Raw genomic sequence first — 14,592 nt, forward strand, 5'->3', positions numbered from 1 at the left:
GAAGGGAGGGAGAGAAAATCAATGTGTGGTTACCTCTGGCACACCCCCTACTGGAGACCTGACCTGGCCCACAACCCAGGCATGTGCCCTAACTGGGAATTAATCTCGTGACCCTTTGGTTCGTAGGCCACCACTCAATCCACTGAGTCATACTAGCCAGAGCAAAAGTCTTTATTCTTTATAATAATTTATTATATGTATACATCACTTACCATACTGGTGTGTTTTTAGCAGCTCTATTGAGATACACAAAAACCACACATACTCAATGTATATATTTTTTTTCAGTTTGGACATATGGATATACCTGTGAAACCATCACCACAATCAAGGTTATAGATATATCTATTACCTCCAAAAGTTTCCTATGCCTCTTTTTTGTGGTAAGAACACCTAACATGAGCTCTACCCTCTTACATTTTTAAGTGCACACTACAGTATCATTAATAGGCAGTATGTTGTACAACAGATTTCTAGAATGTATTCATCTTGTATAACTAAAATTTTATATACTTATTGAATGAAAATTCCCTATTTTCTTCTTTCCAGCCCCTGGCAACCACCATTCTTCTCTATGCTTCTATGAGTTTGACTATTTTAGATACTTCATATAAGTGGAATTATGCAGTATTTGTCCTTGAGATAATCCTGGAGGACATTATGCAGCATAATGTCCTCCAGGATTACAGTTTTTAGGTCTGAGTAACATTCCATTGTATATGTATACCACATTTTATTTATTCATCCATTTGTCAATGCACATTTGAGTTTCCATATCTTTTTTATTGTATTTTTCCATCACTATTTAATACCCTTATATCCCCCTCCCCCTGTAATCACCACAGTGTTGTCCGTGTCCATGAGTCCTTTTTCCTTTTTGCTCAGTCCCTCTACCCCCTAACCTCCCCCCACCCCACCTTAGCTGCCATCCTCAAGATCCTAACTTCAGTTCTTTTGGCGGGGTGTGTGTGTGTAAAATTGCCAACAGATATATACAAAGGTGTTCAACATCACTAATCATCAGGGAAATGCAAACCAAAACCACAATGAAATACCACCTCATGCCTGTTAGGATGGCTGTTATATGTGTAAAATAAAAAAAAAGGTAAGTGTTGGTGAGAATGTGGAGAAATTAGTAATCTTGTACACTGTTGGTAGAAATGTAAAATGATATGGCCACCGTAGAAAACAGTATGGAGATTCTCAAAAAAAATTCAAAACAAAATTACCATATGATCCAGCAATCTCACTTCTAAGTATGTATCTAAAAGTAGTATTTGTTTTTAACTTGGACATTCTTGAGAGAGAATTCCAATGAAATCCAAACCCTAAGCCCTGCTATCTTACATACAATCGCATTGTGCCCTGGCCAGGTTGCTCAGTTGGTTGGAGCATTGTCACAAAAGGTTGTGGGTTTGATCCCTGGTCAGAGTACATGCCTAGGTTGCAGATTTGATCCCTGGTTGGGTTGTGTACAGAAGAAGGCAACCAACTGATGTTTCTCTCTCCCATCGATGTTTCTCTCTCCCTTCCTCTCTCTAAAATAATTTACACACACACACAAAAACTTCCTTGGGTGAGGATTAAAAAAGGTAAAAAATAAATACAATGACATCTGTGCCATTGTGATCTATGGTCTGATTAGACGAGTTACTTGGAATTTTTAGTTTATTCCAGCTCAGTACCTGATTCACTAGATTTTCTTTCCTTTTTTTATTGTTGTTCAAGTACAGTTGTCTCCATTTTCCCCCTACCACTCCCCCCAACCCCGGATATCCCCACCTCCCACCCTCAATCCTACCCCCCTTTGGTTTTATCCATGTGTCCTTTATACGTGTTCCTGAAAGCCCCTCTCCCCTTTCCCCACTTTCTCCCCTCCCAACTCCCCTCTGGTTACTGTCAGTTTGTTCTTAATTTCACTGTCTTTTGTTATATTGTGCTTGCTTGTTTGTTTTGTTGATTAGGTTCCACTTATAGGTGAGATCATATGGTATTTGTTTTCTTAGGGAGTCTTTAGGTATGGCTACAAATTAGTTGCTGTTCCAGCATTTCATAACTTCATCCTCAAAATGCATTTTAGAAACTAGCTACTTATTTCCTTGCTCAGAATGTTTTTGGAGCTCTCATATTTGAAATTACCTTCAGAACTATTTTATAAGCCACTGGAGGAATTGATTATTCACTTCATCATTCATTCAATAAGTATTTGAGTCATGTACAGTTTGGGGCACTGTATTGGGTACAGAGACAGATGACATGGGCATAAAGGGCACTCAAGGGGAGGAGTGTGAACAGATGCATGCATGCAAGAAAGTCAGTAGGAAACAATGAGGGACTCAGCTTCCCTAGAGAAGAGACTATGCAAGGGGACTAAGACTGAAAATGTGAGCTGTGGATACTAGGTCTACGAGTTTAGAATTTGTGCTGTCAACAGTAGGGAGCCATTGAAGGATTTTGTGCTTTTAGAGTTTTAACCTGCCAGCTAATGACAGTAGACTAGGAATTATAAATCAGCTTTGTAATTTATTTTCCCAGCTTATTACTGATTAAAACTGGTTTTACACATCTCAACTGCATTCACTTGAATGGACTTTTAGTAACATTTGATTGTTTCCAAAAATTAAATTGACTCTCAAAGGAAAAAATGGCTTCCATTGACCATATCAAAGAAATATGATATGCCAAGGTAACAGGAAAAATTCAAACAAAAAATGTTGAGTATTTTGAGAAATTACATTGTTCAAAAACATTTCCTACCTCAGCATGTCTCTTTGAAATCATAATTAGATTTGTGAATTCTAGGGTGTGTGTGTGTGTGTGTTTTAATTACTTCATAGTTACATGTATGTAATTAATCTTTTGAGTTGGTATCTGATCTGTATTTACTGGAGTATACTGAAGGGTAACAATGGTATAAATAAAGAGGTTGGGGGTTATAACTAAATGAATAGGGATTCTAATAGCAATGTTAAATTCCATTCAGGTGAGGTTTCAGGGGTGTGGGATGTGTTATTCTAACATTCTAATTAACTAGCTAACCTCTGATTAACAGGTGCCACTCACCTCTCCTCTAAGGAGGTACCTACAGCTGCCTTGGCATCAGGTAGGATGAGAAACTTGGAGAGTGACATTAGCTATCTGTATGGCTGCTATTACAGTTTTCCTCTTTGAAATCAGGTATTTGACTCCCTCTGTGACCTTGCCATTAAGTAGAGTGTTCTCTCAGTGGAGCCCAGCAGTACTGCCTGCTTTGGAGAATTATTCAGTCTCTAAAGTGATTCAGTGTAGTAGGACTGAAGTGTGTGATGAAATTTCCATTCTGTAGTTAAAAACTGACTTCTAAATTCTATCAGCTAATTATTGCCATATATTTTAGCCACTTCAAAAGTTATTGTCTCAACAGCATGGATGGAGCTGGAAAGCATTATGCTAAGCGAAACAAGCCAGGCAGTGAAAGACAAATACCACATGATATCACCTTTAACAGGAATCTAAACAACAAAACAAAACAAAACAAAAAACTAGCAAAATAGAACCAAAGACACTGAAATAGGGGATAGTCTGACAGTAACCAGAGGGGAGAGAAGAGGGAATTTCAGGGGGGAATGGGTAGGGTTTACAGGAACAAATTCGGAGGACACATGGACAAAAACTAGGGGTGGGGGGTAATGGGGGGGGAAGGGCGGAGGGTTGGGTAGGTGGGCTGGAATGGGAGTAGGGGGGAGAAAACTGTACTTGAAACAATGATTAAAATTAAAAAAAATTTTAAAAAGTTATTGTCTCAAAATAATAATTATTTATTGGTTATTCTGCAAGTCTACCATTTGGGCTAGGTTCAGCTGAGTGGTTCTGCTCTTCTTAGCTGGTCTTCCTTATTGCCTATGACCAACTACAGGTCAGCAGAGAGCTCTGCTTTTGAAGTTGACTGGCTATCAGCTGGGGCAGTGGTAAGGATAAGGAGCACTGGGCTATACATCTCATACCCTGCAGCAGACTAGTCCAGGCTTTTTTTCATGGTAGCTTAGCAGGTTTCTAAGACTGAGTAGAAGTAGCAAGGCCCCTTGAGTCCTAGGCTCAGAAATGTGTGAATATACCATCACCTCTGCTACATTCTGTTGCCCTAAGCAAGTCACAAAGCCAGTCCAGATCTATGGAGTGGGAAGGGGCTTCAACATCACCTTGAAAGGGCATAAAGAAAGGGTGAAGAATTAGGGTCAGTTTTACTATCTATTATACAGACATAGATTACTCTTCTTAAAGGCTTTGGTTACTCCTTTAACATTTAAAAACGCATGCGTTCTGTAGGTTCAGAGTCAAAGACTGCTCAGAAACAAATAGGAAAGTACTAAAATTGTTCATAAATCGGGGCCTTGATGGCATTCCTTTTGTGAAGCTGAATTTCTTTAGAATTGGTATACTCTGATATCAGCTAGTAACTCCAGATCCTTGCTACTAAATGATGTGAAGCATATAAATGGAAATTTAAAATGTAGCTGTAGATTCTTTTACACTATTTTCATCAGGAGGTAGGGTGCATGTCTCCTTCCAGTTAAATCTGGGTGGGCTTGTGACTATATCAACCAATGCAATAGAAACATGACTTCTGAGGCTAAGTCCTAAAAGGCAGTGCAACTTCTGCATTGCTCATTAGAACATTCATGCTAGAGCCCCTGGGCTGCTATGTAAGAAGTCTGACTATGCTGAGGCCACCTGGGCTAAAGAGGCCTCATGTGGGCCTTCCAGAGATGGTCTCTGCTAAGCCAGGTCATCCCTGTCAAAGGTGCCAGATAAATGAAGAAGCCTCCAGATAATTCCAGCTGTTCTTTCCAGCTGAGGTCCCAGATATCTGGGAGTAAAAAACAACCAATCCTTGACATGCTTTATCTGAATTCCTGTCCAAAAGAATCTGTGAGATGATAAAAAATGGTGGTTGCTTTATGCCACTATGTTTTACAGTGGTTTGTTATATGACAGTTGATATCTGGAACAGCTTAAATTAATACACATGGCTATATTCTAATAAAACTATAGACAAATAAGAATTTTATGTAATTTTACATGTGAGAAAAATATTATTCTTTTGATTTGTTTCAACTACTTACAAATGTAAAAGCCATTCTTAACTCATGAGCTATACCAAAAACAAGCAGTGAGCTACATTTGGCCTAGGGGCCATAGTTTATTGACCTCTGATCTAAAAGATTGTATAGTACTTGTAAAATTTAAACCTAAAGGCTTCTAAGTCAAGATGGCTCTAATTTCATACTTTAAACTTATGTCTCCTTTCTAAACAAAGTGATAATTGATAAAATTAAAAATTAGACATATCTGTGATCAAGAAAAACAAATCTCTGAACCAGAAACAGATCAAACAGTAAGTGGAGAATTTTAGTCATGGGCCTCTAGTTACTGTTGTGCTGGGATCTACAGCCAGAAAAAGGTAGGAATGGCTGGGAATTATATTTCTGTAGATAATGAGGATCAAAACACTCAGTAAATAGAGGAGATGAGCCCTGGCAGCATGAAGTCAAGGATTGCCCATGAACAGAGACAGAAGAAGATATTACTCCTATTCAGAATGGCAAGCAGGAGAGCAGACAGAGAGATTTAGGGCCAGAGACAAAGGTATTATTGACTTACTGTCTGAATCTAAACTTTTCTCCCTATTGATGGGATGGGACTGAGAATCCTGGGAGGAAGCAGCTCTCAATAGAGAGGGTGAATGAAAAGAAAAGGAAATTAATTTTCTCCAAGGTTATCCTGCAGACAAAAATTTCAAAGTGATGACAGTTGTCCAAATTAACAACCAGAAAATTAATGCGCCTCCAATGAGAATCATTTTACAATGTTCTTAAAGCTTAAAGATTTCAAACAGTAAGAGTAACATCCATTACAATTTTTAAAAAAAAATCTAGAGCATATCTGTTAGTAACTCATATTTGTGGGCGCAAGAGACCACACACTGATGTTTCTCTCTCTCTCTTCTCCCTCATTTCCCATATCTCTAAAAATAAATAAAATCTTTAAAAACAAAAAGAGGTTTTTCCAGATTTTATGACTGCATAGAGGAGAGTGCCAACTGAGTAGTAGAAGGGAGGAGGAACCAGTGGAGAAGAGAAGATAATGGCCTTGGTGTTGATCATCCTCCAAGTTAATGTATCTGGTTGACTGGGGGTGGGGGAGGTGGATATTTTTCTTTTATTTTCTCTCCCCTATCTTTCCCCCCTCACTTTCTATGTCCCTCTATTCTGGGGGCCATAAACCTGTGTAGTGTAGTAAGGCACTTTGAAGAAATACCATCACTTATAAGATGGTTAGAGGAAGAAAAAGATACTAGAGAGCAAAACAGGAAATCCAGAAAAAGCCTTTGGAAACCCAGGCAGTTGTTTGAAAAGGGATAGTGGGAGGGAGTGATAAGCATATCATGTGTAGCATAGAGGTATTTAGAGATGAGAGTTGGGAAATATGCACAAACTGGTGACTTTTTCCATAATTCTGGTGTGGTAGAAGCCAGTTGAGGAGCGACTGAGAACAAGAAAAGGAAGATAGACTATAGACTATTTCTTTTTTAATATATATTTTTAAAGATTTTGTTTGTTTGTTTATAGAGAAGGAGAAAGAGAGGGGGAGGAATATCAGTGTGTGGTTGCCCCTCACATGTCCCCAACTGGGGACCTGGCCTGCAACCCAGGCATGTGCCCTGACTGGGAATCAAACCACTGACCCTTTGGTTATCAGGCCCGTACTCAATCTGCTGAGCTACACCAGCCAGGGCTAGAGACTATTTCTTGAGTTTAGAAGAGAAGGGAAAGAAACAGATTAGGTATTAAATATAGAATAAGAATGTGGAGTCAAGAAATAGTTTGTGAATAAAGGTAGGGAGAGATTTGAACATGTTAATAGATACAAATCTAGTATACAGGCAGAATTAGGAAGTTAAAAGGCAGATTTTTTTTCTGTTCATAGAAAATTATTTGTTCAAACCCAAAACACTGATTCAAAAGAATATATGCACACCTATGTTTATTACAACATTATTTGCAGTGGCCAAGATAGGGAAGCAACCCAAGTGCCCATCAACAGATGAGTCAGTAAGCAAGCTATGGTACATATATACAATGGAATATTACTCAGCCATAAAATGAAATTTTACCATTTACAACAACCTGGATGGGTCTAGAGGATATTATGCTAAGTGAAATAGGGCAGAGAAAGACAAATACTATATTATTTCACTTACATGTGTAATCTAAAGAACAATATAAATGAGCAAACAAAACAGAAATAGATTCATAGATACAGAGAACAGACTGATGGTTGCCAGAGGGGAACAGGGTTGGGGGGCTGGGTGAAAAAGGTGAAGGGTTTGAGAAGTACAGATATGTAGTTACAATATAGTCGTGGGGATATAAAATACAGCATAGGCCACATAGTCAATAATACTGTATTAACTATGTATGGTGCCACTTGGGTACTGGAAATATCAGGGGGAACACTTTGTAAAGTATATGATTGTCTAACGAATATGCCATAAACCTGAAACTAATGCAAAATAATATTCAAAGTAAACTGCAATTGAAAAAATGTAAATTGTAAAAAAGAATTAGAGGGAAAAATACATGTCAATAAAAAAGGAAGAAAGAAAAATGAAGATAGCACAAAAAGTATTTTTGAAAAAGAAAAATAAAGTTATTTCTACGTTTAGAGCTGTCTAAAAATTGGAATGGAATGCCATGTTAGATAATGAGCTCCCTATCACTGTCAAGTGGAGTTTAGCTGTTTTCTGGTCAGTTGTGTAGAAAGGTGTATTGGTGAGTGTCTTTGAGTGTTTTAGTTTCTGTTCAGTTCTCAACAGTTTGCCCACTGTTGTTTTAAGCATTATAAATGAATGTTATTCTGTGGAACTGATCTGCCTTGCCTGGCAGCTCTCTGTAGTTTCATCAAATCAGTGGGCCAAGTTAATTTATGTGTTTGATTTTGAAAGCTGAATTTAAACTGTAGGTTCTCAAATAAGAAAATACTGAGGCTTAGTGTCCAGGAAATGTTCATCACTGTAACAATCAACCATGATCTGGGTTCACAGGTATTTTTGACAAGGTAGTCACTTTCCACACAAAGCAACAACAAGTACTTCAGATTTTAGAGAGTTTTATTTTTATCTGTCCATCATTTTTGTAAAACACTGTTTCTTGGAATAATTAAAATAGCACTAAGATGATAGGAGAAATGGATTGAGAAGAAAAATGTTTTCTTTATTCTGATTCATATTCCCATAGGGATGCTTTTAGTTTACATAGAAGTTTGGTCTCAGGCCAAGAGAAGATAATTAGTTTCCATCTATGCTCTCTAGTCCTCATCTTAGATCTTCCAGTGATCCCTTCGATTAGCATTTAAAACAATTCAGGGGTAACCTTTTGTTGTTTTGTCTCAAATGACTACTTGTCTGTATCCAAGTCTGGCTTCCCTGGGTCACTGACGCATGAACAGTACAAGTGACTGAACTCAACTAATTCTGAGAAAGCCACATTTTAGTCAGTACTTTCCAACTTTCTTACCCTAATTTCTTTTACAGAACTGACAAGTGGCATAACTAATTAGTTTTATTCCTACTCAAGTTATACATTTTAAATTCTCTCTGTTAACCTTTTGAAAATGCTAATAAATAGTAAAATAGCTAAAATTGAGACAGGGAAAATGCAAGTATATTGGAAAAACAGCTACCCACTCAAAGAAAAAGCAGAAGCACCAGGTATCACAATACTTACCTTTTAAGGAAAAATAGATACATCCTTGTGACCAACTGACTTTCCTTCTGATGGCCCACAGGTGGGGGGGTGGGTCAGCCTCCCAATTACCCCCCAGACCTGTAAGTTTTACCTATTTCTTAGCCTATTTGTTTCCTTAATCTGGGATAGTGCAGTAAGTGAACATCTCACAAGTCTACAAGTTGATCTTTTTCTTTTCTCAATTTAATACTTTCCAGATATGTTAGGAACATGAATTTAATGTTCTTTTTTATCATATGCTTTTTAAGTTAATTGTTTTAAGATAATTTTTTTATTTTGAAATAGATTTTAGAGAGGAATTACAAAAATAGAGCAGACTTCCTGTTCCAGACAAGATGTAGTAGACAAATTTCTGATGTAATAAAAGTAAATGGGTGGGAAAAGGTATACCATGCAAATGTCAAAAGAAAGCTGAGTGGCTATACTAATGTGAGATAAATTAGACATCAGAGCAAAGAAAATTATGCAGAAGACAAAATAATCTCAAATGTATATGCACCAAATAACAGCTTCAGAGTACCTAAGGTAAAACTCAACATAACTGAGTTGAGAGATAGACAAGCCCACAATTTATCTTTGGGGACTTTAATGCCCCTCTTTCAGTAATTGATAGAAGCAGTAAACAGAAAATTGGCAAGGATATAGAAGAAGTACCACCACTAGTCAACTGATCTAATTGACATATAGAATGCTCCACTCAACATCATATTATATTACTTTTCAAGTACACATGTAACATTAACAAAGGTAGACCATATCCCAGGCCATAAAAAGAAACCTCAACAAATACAAAAGAATTGAAAGCATACAGTGTATATTCTCTGATCATAATGAAATAAAAAACAGACTGCAGGAAAGTCTCCAAACACTTGGAAACTGAATAACATACTTTTCATTAGTCCATGGATCAAGGAGGAAGCCTTAAGGGAAATAAAAAAGAAATATGTTGACCTGAATGAAAATGAAAATACAGCTCATCAAAACTTGCAGGATGTAGCTAAATCAGTGCTGAGTAGAAAATTTATAGCACTAAATGATTATATGAGGAATAAATGAAAGGTCTCAAATGAATAATCTAAGCTTTTACCTCAAGAAAATAGAAAAAAGAGTAAAACTCAGGGCCAGCTGGAAGAAGGAAATAATAAAGAGAAGTTAATGTAACTGAAAACAAAAACAATAGAGAAAAACAGTAAATTCAAAAGCTGGTTCTTTGAAAAGAGAGATTCTAACTTAATTAGTAATGGGTGTAGTTTGGGCGTTGGGATTTTCACAAGTTTCTAGATGATTCCAATGTGTAATAGTGATTGAGAACCACCATTCTCTGCTGGAGTAGCTAGATACATTTTTGAGGGTTTAACCTGTAGTGGCCTAGCCCTCTTCATTTTTCCCTATGAAAATTTGTAGCTATTTCATTTTCTCTCTTTTTGTTGTCCTCAAAGTCAGTACTATTTCCCTTTGTGTGTTAGCTTTCATGTCTGACTCTTTGTTTGCCATAGGCATTGCTCTGACTAGAGGTGAGCCTTTAACAGCAATCCCCCTCCACTTTACATCCACACCACCTTGATTGATTTTGGAATTAACTCTGAAACTCCCCTCTATTGGTTTGCAACACATCATTGGTTACCAGTTTTAGGCTGTGATCACCCAAGCCATAGAGACAACGTGTCTAGTACACCTGGTCCTGTGACCCTGGCTCTGTGGGAGGGAGCCAAAGGGAGGACTTGATTTCTCAGTTCTGGTGGCCAGTGCAGTGCCTGCTCTCTCTTTGTTAGCACAGTATTAACAGTTGGTGTGCAGTGGATTTGAACTTGCTCAGTAAGTTTGGGATTGTTTCTGTTTGTTTGACCTTATATGTCAGGCTTACATGCCTGTTATTGTTCCTAAAACCGGGGGTGAGGTTATTTTTTTCTCCTAATAAACTGATGATCATTTTAAATCATGTGAGTAAATATTTCACTGTGGAAGCAACTCATAGCAACAGATAAATTTGTTTCTATTGTAGAAAGAATTATATGTTTTATAGTAAAAACTATTCCTGTTGATTTACTTTCTTCTTAAGAGGTCTTATTTGCAAATGGTATTTTATCTTAAAAAGCCTTTATGTTTTGTACATGTCTCTTTTTATTCTTAACACACCAAGCCTATTTATATATCTGGATAGTTGAAATTGTTGACTATACATACATAAACTAAAAAGAATATGTACTGCCAATTTTTACACTTTTTTTAATTTGAATATGTGTATTTTTATGTTTTTCAATTACAGTTTCCTTTTAATATTACTTTGTATTAGTTTCAGATGTACATTTCACAAAGTGTTCCCCCTGATATTTTCAGTACACACCTAGCACCATGCATAGTTATTACAATATTATTGACTATATACCTAGACTGTACTTTTACATCCCAGTGACTATTCTGTAACTACCAATCAGTACTTATTAATCCCTTCACCTCTTTCAGCCAGTCTCCCAATCCTCCTCCCCTCTGGCAACCCCCCAGTCTGCTCTCTATGTCTATGAGTCTGAATTTTGTTCATTTATTTTGTTCTTTAGATTCCACATGTAAGTTAAATCATATGGCACTTGTGTTTCTCTGACTGACTTATTTCACTTATGTACTGCTAATTTTTAAAAAGTTATTGGAACTGGGGTCTTTTTCCTTAAAAGGCATAGAACAGATTTTAGTTTAGAAGGGGCTAAAATCTGTCAAGATAACATCTTGAATAGGCTACCCAGACTGAAACCTTATAGTGGGGTCTGTATGAGCCAAACAGTGGGCCCAGAGACTGGAAAAGGAAGGGGTGGTGTTAGGAGAGTGGTAATTCATTTGTATGCTCTTCTTTTTTCATTGTAAAAAAGGTTTCTTACAGTTTAGACCAGAGGTTTATAAGCTATGGCCTGTGAACCAAATCTAACCTGCCACCTGTTTGTTTATGACCTTCAAACTAAGAATGGTTTTACATTTTTAAATGGTAAATGAAGAGTAATATTTTGTGATATGTAAAAATTACATAAAATTCAAATTTCATTTTAATAAAGTTTTATTGGAACAGGGCCATGCTAATTCATTTGTTTATGCACTATTTATGGCTGTTTTCATGCTACAACAGCAGATTTGAATCATTGCAACAGAGATTGTATGGCTCTCAAAGCCAAAAATATTTGCTATCTGGTCTTCTACAGAAAAGTTTACCAAACCCTGATTTAAATTCACTTCCCAGCCTGGTCTTCTCATATAAGGTAACTTCTCCTCAAAGGGTTTGAAATTCCCAAATAATTTGTTAATAAGTCTGTATATTAAAGGGGATAAACCTACTTCCTGGCAACAGGCATAACTGTGGTTGACATAGAAATACTTGTCTGAGTGGCAGGAACCTACCTAAGTAAATTCTTCTTTTCTTCTTTTTTCTTAAATGCTCCTTAAGGGCTTTTAGAGAAGAGTTGACCTCCATACTCATTTTGTCACAGGGAGCTGATGACTCATATAATGTGTTTTAATTTTAAAAAACTTTAAAATGACTGAGGTGAAGGTATTCTTTTAGAAAGTACAGAAAAGTGTATCTACTCCAACTTCTGGTATCTCTTCTTTTTTAAAAACAAATATTGGTTGGGAGTGAAGAAAGGCAGTAAAATGTGTATGTTTTCTTTTTCTTCTGATTATTTTTTGTTTACTCAGTCTCTAGGTAAATATTTATGACTTTAGTCACTGAGCTACTGAAATATGGTAGTGATGAAAGATATCCAAGGCCAACAGGCTTGAAGGGAAGTTTTGTTTCTATAATATTAAAGCAGTGATAGATTGAATTGTTTTGTAGAGAGAGGTGAATTCTGAATTAAAGCATAGGCAGTGGGCTGAAATGGTCTCAGTGTGGAAAGGGTTAGTATTGTTCACCCCAAAGCAGAGGTATTAGTTAAAGAAACTTTTATAGTATTCATGATTTCTGAGAGTTTTGTGGGGTTGTTTTTTTTGTTTGTTTGTTTGTTTGTTGTGTTTTTTTTGTCCATATGGTGAGAATTGACCTTTAAGGATATAAGAAGTGGCTTATATCTCTGGTCTGACAACATCTGTCTCAGTGGCTCTGAAGGATATTTTCCTGAAAGCCTAAGGGAGCTGGACTTTAAGATACTTACTTAAGGATTACTTCTAAATACCTTCATGGATTTATCCTCCCTGATTTTATCTTAGTCCTTCAAAAACCTGTTTACATTTTCATTCTGTTCCACTTCTTAAGCTGATGAGTTCTCTAAGGTCCCTAGGCATTGCTCAAAGTCCTGCTTTCTTTTTGATAAAATTGCCTTTAGGTTTCAGGAAGTGCTTCTTTGTTACTTTAACACTGATTGGATGACTAAACTCAAGTTAGTCATTTCTGTACTCTTGATTCTTATCAGTTTCTGCTTCATTCTTTTAGAACAAGATTTCTCAACCTTGGCAGTAATAACATTTTGGGCCACATAAGTCTGTGTGTAGTAGGTACTGTCTTGTGCCTTGTAGGATGTTTATCAGCCTCCCTGGCCTCTACCCCTTAGATGCCAGTAACAGGCCCCTTTCCAGTCATAAGAATGAAAAATGACTCCAGATAGTGCCACATGTCTCCTGGGGTTGCCTTTAGTTGAGAACCACTGTTTTAGATTTTTGTCTTTTTCTAACTGCAAATTTTGTGCTTTTTTGGACTATCCTTATAAATATGAAGTCTTCTCTATCCAACTGATTGTACTGCACTTCTCTGGGTTTTTTTTTCAGCTCTCATGAATGCCCATCTTGAATGACAGTGACATCTACTCTTACAGTTTCACATTTTGGTGTCAACTGCATCATTTGTGGGTGCTTAGGGGAACAGATACCTCAAAACCTTAAGAAGTATTTTTTCTAATTGTAAATGCCCTATATGTATACTGTAAAAATGTGGAGGATGGAAAAAAATTGGAGAATGTTTTCATCACCCATACATCTATCACTTCAGTGTTAGTAATGTAACTGATGTTAAATTGATTTATGGCCTTCATCAATTTTCTATATATTTTATTTCATAGATGTAATCACACTATAAAGTCAGTTTTATACTGTTTTTCCACTTAACATTTTAACATAAATGTTTCCCTGTATACCACATTTAAATGATTGAATGAAATACTATAATATTAATATATACTTTAATCCTCTTTTGTTTGATAGCTAGGTTTCATTTATTATTTTTATTATGAGTTCTAATGGACATTTTTATTACTAAATCATTTTCTAAGTTTTGGATTTATTTTCAAAGATGAATGTTGGAAGTAGAATTCTTGGGCCAAACAATATAAATGTGTTTAAAATAGAGCCTTAAATTATTTGTAAGCTTCTGCATGGCCCCATAGAGAACAGTGAATAGGGGCTCTTGCACTGACCATGCATTTCAGAAGTATGTCTCATGTGCATATAGAAGGAAAGGAAAGGGCCATGTTGGAATTAATCACTCTTCCTTGCCTGCCTGGTCTTCTGTGGGAATATTAATGGAGAGTCAAGTAGCCACCAAAGCACAGATTTAGATTGCACTTCCAAATAATCTCATTAGGTTGACTTCCAGACAGGACTCCTTTAAATGAGAGTTTCAGCCAGAGAAGGTACTCAATTTATACATTTGTATTTTTCCTGGCTTACAGTCACTGTTAAAATTAATCAGCCTGCTGTTAATCATTTCGGTTGAGATTATAGTAGGAATAAGATATGAAAACTGCCATCAAATTTACTGTTCCCAAGAGAGCAAGGTGAGGGCTGATGCACATTTCATTTCTGCCAAAACAAAGAAGTACTCATTGTGGGAGGT

At 36.7% G+C, this 14,592-nt stretch overlaps 1 protein-coding gene across 6 annotated transcripts in view; it reads left to right on the top strand.

The window, feature by feature from the left end:
* Positions 1-14,592, top strand: part of JADE3 (jade family PHD finger 3) — a 142,063-nt gene that overhangs the window by 62,671 nt on the left and 64,800 nt on the right. For 2 of the 6 annotated variants that reach the window (XM_028522337.2, XM_028522339.2), the window contains exon 2: positions 3,053-3,103. The exons of the other annotated variants lie outside the window; for them this stretch is intronic. The gene's annotated coding sequence lies outside the window, so the exon portion shown is untranslated. The remainder of the gene's footprint in view (positions 1-3,052; positions 3,104-14,592) is intronic. 6 annotated transcript variants of the gene reach the window in all.

The sequence above is a fragment of the Phyllostomus discolor genome, chromosome X, assembly GCF_004126475.2.
Source record: "Phyllostomus discolor isolate MPI-MPIP mPhyDis1 chromosome X, mPhyDis1.pri.v3, whole genome shotgun sequence".
Lineage (NCBI taxonomy): Eukaryota > Metazoa > Chordata > Mammalia > Chiroptera > Phyllostomidae > Phyllostomus > Phyllostomus discolor.